Here is a 6,447-nt window from a genome sequence, read left to right on the forward strand (position 1 = left end):
TTCAGGACCTCTTCTCTCAGGCTATGAGGGTGAGAGCTCTGCCCCAAGACAGCAATGAGTATCCTCCCTTCCCCCAGGCCCAGGCGCTGCTGTCCTTTCAGGATAGTGAAGACATAATCAGAGCATTATAGATTTAGAACTGGGAAAGACCTCAAAAGGAAGCATCTACTATCCCCTCACCTCACATTACAGATGACACAGAGCCAAGAAATGACTGAGGCAGAATTTGAACCCAGGCCTTCCAAATCCCATATCAATTAAGTCAAGTTGTTTTAACCAGGGATTCTGCATCTGAACTCATGTTTATAAACATGGCACAAAGATGTGACTCCACCTCTCATAAGCCAACACCAACTCAGAAGTGTCAAGAAACAGGATTCTTTCCAAAGATAACTTGGTAGAACAGGTTGATTGGGCAGGGCAGGCAATTTTTAAAAGATGGAAAAAAAATTTTAAAAACCTCCAGCCTACCTTTGTGAGTTATTTTGTCATTTAGAATTAGAAAATAGGCTTTCTTTTGTAAAAATTTCATTTTCAATGTATGGAAGAACAGTGTCTTTGCTTTTTTATATTTGTATCTGAAGCACTTGGCACACAGTAGGTACTTAATAAATGCTTTTTTTCATTCATCCATTCTATCAGTCAGTCACTGAGACCCATCCTCCCCTAAGGTAGTATAGTACATCCTTAGACAACACCCCCCTTCCCAAGGGACTCTTAAGACCCAGACAAATGCTTACTGGCCCATAAACTCAGTTTAGTCAGGGAGCTTTTCCAACCAGCCCACTCGAATATCTTTAAAAAGCAGAGTGTGGCCCTGAAAGTTTTAAAAAGAGGGAGCCTTGAGGCAGAGTCCAGAAGCTCTAGGGAGTCATCATGTTGTCAAGGTGCCCATGTGTCTGTGTGTCTGTGGCTGGTCTGTCTTTGTGTGTCTGTGTTCCCCTGTATTGTATACTCCTGGGAAAGGATTTATCAGATTTATCAGATACAATTCCAGGGCCCTGGGTCATGGTGACTCGCAGGCTGCTGTGTCCTGGCAGCCCGAAATTCCAGGGCTAGAGGGGACATCAGCAGCAAATGTCCCCAGTCTGATCTGCTCTACAACACACTCTATATGGGGCCATTTTATTTTGCCAAAAACCTCCTGTGGGAGCCAGGGCCCCCATCCACTGGGCAGCCCACTTCTCTTGGGGACAGTTCTCCACCTTGGAGTGTTTTCCTTTGTTGTGAAGTCTGGATTTGCTTCTTGGTGACTTCCAGTCATGACTTTGAGCTCTGTCCTTTGGGATGAAGCAGCATGAGCTTGAATCCCTCTTACATAGATGAACCCTTCAGATGCTTCAGGACAGTTGGGGTCCCTTCCTCCTCGAGCATCTAAGTTAACCAACTCCAGTTTTTTCCACTAGTTCTCACTAGAATTTGAGGTCCTTTACCACTCTGTCCACCCTTTTCTGGATTTTCTCCAGTCCATCCTAAAATGTGGCACCTAAAACAGAACATCATTCTCCAGATTTGACCTGAGCGTATACAGAGAAAATAGCAAGTCACTCACCTTCCATATTGCTAGATGCTCCACCTCTCTTAAAAGATCCTGTGCTTGCCTTAGCTTGGTTAGGCTCTTCAGTTTGAAGGCTACTAAAACCCTCAGATCATTTTCAAAAGAACTTCTGTCTAGCCATACCTCTTCCATTTTGTTATTATGAAGAAGATTTTTTTGGAACCCAAATAGTTGTAAAACTTTACATTTACTGAGTTCAAATCTGGCTTCAGACACTTGACACTTACTAGCTGTGTGACCCTGGGCAGATTACTTAACCCCAACTGCCTTACCAAAAAAAAAAAGACTATATTTATTAGAACTAGAACTAGGTGGCACAGTAGATAAAGTGCAGGGTCTGGTGTCAGAAAGATCTGAATTCAAATCCACACACAGATACTAGCTAGCAGTGTGACCCTGGACAAGCTACTCAATTTCTGTTTGCCTCAGTTTTCTCATCTGTAAAATGAGGTTAACAATAGCACCTACCTCCCATGTCATAAGGATCCAGTAAAATAATATTTGCTTAACACAGTGCCTGGTTCAGAGTAAATGTAGAAATATTAATGAAGTATAGTAAATGTGTAGTAATCACATATATTACATAAGATATGTATACATATATATGTGAATCGTAATAATCATATGTTATGTAGTATATATAAATATTAATAAAAATGAGCATACAAATAAAAGGTAAATTAATAAGCATATGCTATTCATAAACATATAATTTAATAAATGTGTAGGATTAATAAAAATAGACAAAATTTAATAAAGAAATATGGCTCTTGTGGGATATTAAATGTTGTAGCAATGTAGAAATAGTATTTCTTTTATAAAGAAAAAAATGTCTGTAAATACTTAATCCCTTCACCCCTCTCCAAGAAACCTTCCCTCTGAGCTCTTGTCTCTTCATTTGGACAAGTTCAGGATTATTCCCCAACTTTTCCTCAACACTCCTGTTCTTTTAGATACCACGCCACAGCCTGAGAACTTCCTGTGGGTCAGCTTGCCTGTCTTACAATTCTGGTTTTACCACACTGACTCCGTGTGGGACTTGACACGGTCACTTACCTTCTTTTCCTCTCAGTTTCCCCTTCTGCCCTCCCCATCTCATGGGCTGGAAGCACTGAATGGGAATCATAAGTCAATTACATCATCTTTCCTTTGAGACTAAGACATGTCATTCTAAATCACAATTCTCTGGTTCTGTGTGCTCTCCACCCCCATTAAATTGGACTCACTGTTCCTTGAACTCATCCTGCCCTTTCTGGTCTCCAGGCCTTTACTCACAACATTCCCTCTGCTTAGAATGCCTTCCTCCCCTGATTCTGCCTGCTGAACCTCTGAGATCCAGTTGTGATTCTCTTTGGCCCAATTGGTCTCTGCCTCCTCTGAACTCAGAGGGGCCTAGGTTAAGCCCAGAAGGGTCTCTAGGCATTAATTCTCTCATTTTACTGATGACATTAGGGTCATACAGGGAGGAAGGAGCAAAATCAGAATCGGAACTCAGGTTCTTGGACACCAGGCCCAGCCTGTCTGTAGTTTCTCTCTCTCTCTCTCTCTCTCTCTCTCTCTCTCTCTCTCTCTCTCTCTCTCTCTCTCTCTCTCTCTCTCTCTCTCTCAGCAGGGATTTTTCTTTCTGTGCCCCCCATCACTTAGGACAGTTGCTGACACAAAGCAGGTGGTTGATAAAGGCTTATTGATTAACGTAAGGTTCACAAAGCACTTCTTATGCTTTATCACCTGAACCTCACAAATCGCCTTCTAGGTAGAAACCATAAGTATCTTCATCCTCATCTGACAGGTATGGAACGTGAAGCCCAGGGGGCGTGACTTGCAAGGGTCATGTAGCTGAGTGAGCTTCATAGGTGGGATTTCAATTCAGGACTTTGTGACTCCAAAGCCAGGGATCGATCCACCAAGCCGGGCTGCCTTCCACAGTAGAGGCCCGCTAAAGATACATTGAATTGAAGTAGAACTGGGAAAAAACACAGCAGTCCCCAAGCCTCTCCATGCTCCCCCAGAGGGACTGACCTCTCTGCCCATGTTTATTGAAACTCAATCCTCACCACTCTTTCCACCACCTGGACCGTGTCCCTGCTTTCCCATCCCCTGGGGTGGGGGGGCTGCCTGGCCCAGCAGTCCCTGTTTACAGCAGACAGCCAAACAATGTCCACTAAAAGAGAAAGGAGAACCCCCTCTCCCTCCATCAGCACCCCCCTCCCCCCGCCCCAGCAGGCTTCCCAGGGACATCTTGCTTACAAGAGGCATTTGGAGACAATTTCTCATCAGGCCTTCTTGTAAACATCCTCCCCAACCCTCCCAGCCCAAACTGAATCTCTTATTAGAAACACTTGTGGCAGACAGCCGGCCGGTGAGTGACAGCATGCAGGGCTGTAGCCTGGCTCTCCCTCCCTGACAGACGCTGAGGGCCTGGGGGGCCCCCATGGCAAGATCCCAGATGGAGCCTGGCGTTGCCCATGGGCAGAGTAGGAAAATGCCTGGCTGCTGGGATGGGAGAGGCCCTAGAAACCTTGCCCACCCCCAAATTACTTAGGAGCATAGGATGTAGGGACCCTAAATTCTGGTAATCCAATTGCAATTCCTCATTTGACAGATGAGGAAACTGAGGCCCGGGAAGAAGAAATAACTTGACTAAAGTCAATAAATCACAGTCAAGATTTGAACTGTGGATCCAGTGGAAGGCTGCCACTCATCCACGTGCCTGAAATTCTACCATTACAGTCATTCCTTTGTCTTAATGAGGGTCCTCTTTTACTAATGAAAGCCCATCCTTTGAAGTAAAAGTGATTTTTTAAAAATGCATTAATCAGACATTTTAGGGTGGCATGGGACCAGCAGAGGGCCTTGGGTTCTTGGGATTATGAACTCCTTGAGGGTAGGGACTGTCTTTTACCTCTTTCTTTGTATCTCCAGTGCTTAACAAAGTGTTTGGCACATAGTAGGCACTTAAATTATATGAATGAATGGGATCATAGGATCCTAAATTTAGAAGAAGAAGGGAACTTTACAGACCATTTCATCTAACCTTCTCACTTTACACAAGAGGAACCTGAGGCCTGGTGAGGACAAATATCTTGTCCAGGGACACAAAAGTCATTGGGGTTCCCTGAAAGCCTCTAACATAATCTCTTAAAAACTTTCCTCTGACTTCAGCAAACTAAGTGATCCATCGATGGCAACACGGTTTTTCTTTCAGAGGTGGAATATGAACCCAGGTCTTCCCGACTCCAAGGCCAGCACCCTATCTCTAGCGATGACACTACAAAGTAGCTTCTCAACATAGTACATAGTTATCCTTCGTAAGGAGTGGTTAGGTGACTCAGTGGAGTCAGGAAAATCTGAGTTGAAATTCAGCCTCAGACATTTGCCATCTGTGTGGCCCTGAGAAAATTATTTAACTTTGTTTGCCTCAGTTTCCTTATCTGTAAAATGAGCTGAAAAAGGAAATGGCAAACCGCTCCAGTATCTTTGCCAAGAAAACCCTACATGGGGTCACGAAGAGTCAGAGATAACTGAAATGAACTGAGCCTTTCCTGACCTACCCCACCTTACATTTCTAGTCTTTGCATACCTTACATCTTCACCACCATCAATGCTAGACCCTGATCCAGTGATGCCAGCCTCCTGGCTGATCCTCGAACTAGACAGTTCCATCTCCTGGCTCAGGACATTTTCCTGGCTGTCCCCCAGGTCTGGAAAGCTCTTCCTCCTCATCTCTCCCTCCTGGCTCTCCTGCTAAAAATCACACCTTCTCCAATCCTCCATCCCCCTTCATTCTATGCCTTCCCTCTGTTGATTCTCTCCCATTTACCTTGTATAGAGCTTTCTCCTACATAGCTGTTTGTAGCCTCTCCCATTTGACTCTGAGCTCCTCTTGAAGGCAGGGACTGTCTTCTATCTTTCTTTGTATGCTCAGCCCTCAGCACAGTGCCTGGCACATAGCAGGTGCTTAAGAAATGATGCTAGACTGATTTTATAAGTGGCATGAGTTTAGAGCTACATCTTTAGAGGGAATTTCCAAGTGGATCACATCACATATGCATCTGAGTATTAGAAGAGTCAGGAAAAGCAGCCACATGGGTGGAGGCAAAGGAAGTTGGTCTCAGAGTTAGGAAGACTGGTTCAAATCTTACCTCTGACATACTCTGGCTGTGTGACTCTGGGAAAATCATTTCACCTGTCGATATCCCTGGCCCAGTCTCAGTCAGGAGAAGGAGTCATGGTGACTCCATGAAAAAAAAAACAAAACAAATATAAAATGACTTTCAGCTCCCCATCCCCACAATATTACCTGGGGCAGGAGTCTGGCTTTACCTCCTTCCTCAGCCCCAACCAGAAACTTTCCTCTGAATCATCAGCAGTAGCTGCTGTCCTCTCCTGTTCTCTCCCTGTTCCCCTAAAGCCCGAGGGGAAAGAGTCCAAGGACAGCCCAGCCTGGCTCTAAGTTTGTCTGTCTGTCTCTCTGTCTGCCTGACTGCAGGCCTGCCTGATTCTCGGTTTGTCTGTGCCTCTCATCACCATAAATTCTGCCTCCGTCTGTGCTCTGTGATCTCCCTCATCGGAAATCCGAAAGGGTCGGAGAACTCTGGACAGATCAGCCAGCCCTCCTGATTTCTGCTCCTTCTGCTCCAAGTCCCCACTTTAGCCCCCCATGTGCCCCCAGTCTGCCCTCTCTCCCCCACTGAGGCTGGCTGGACAGAGTTCCGGAGCAGTAATCCCAAGCCTCCTGCATGGCTCAGAGGTGTTAAACCTCTTCCCTTCCTCAAGCTTACCATGGGGGGAACCAGCTGTTCCGTCCTCTACTCCCCCAAAGAAGCCCACTCCCAGGCAGAGCCCAGCAGCCCCTGAGTGCACACGGCCTTGTGTGGAGCCAGGGAGAA

This window comes from Notamacropus eugenii, chromosome 1 (genome assembly GCF_028372415.1).
Source record: "Notamacropus eugenii isolate mMacEug1 chromosome 1, mMacEug1.pri_v2, whole genome shotgun sequence".
Classification (NCBI taxonomy): domain Eukaryota; kingdom Metazoa; phylum Chordata; class Mammalia; order Diprotodontia; family Macropodidae; genus Notamacropus; species Notamacropus eugenii.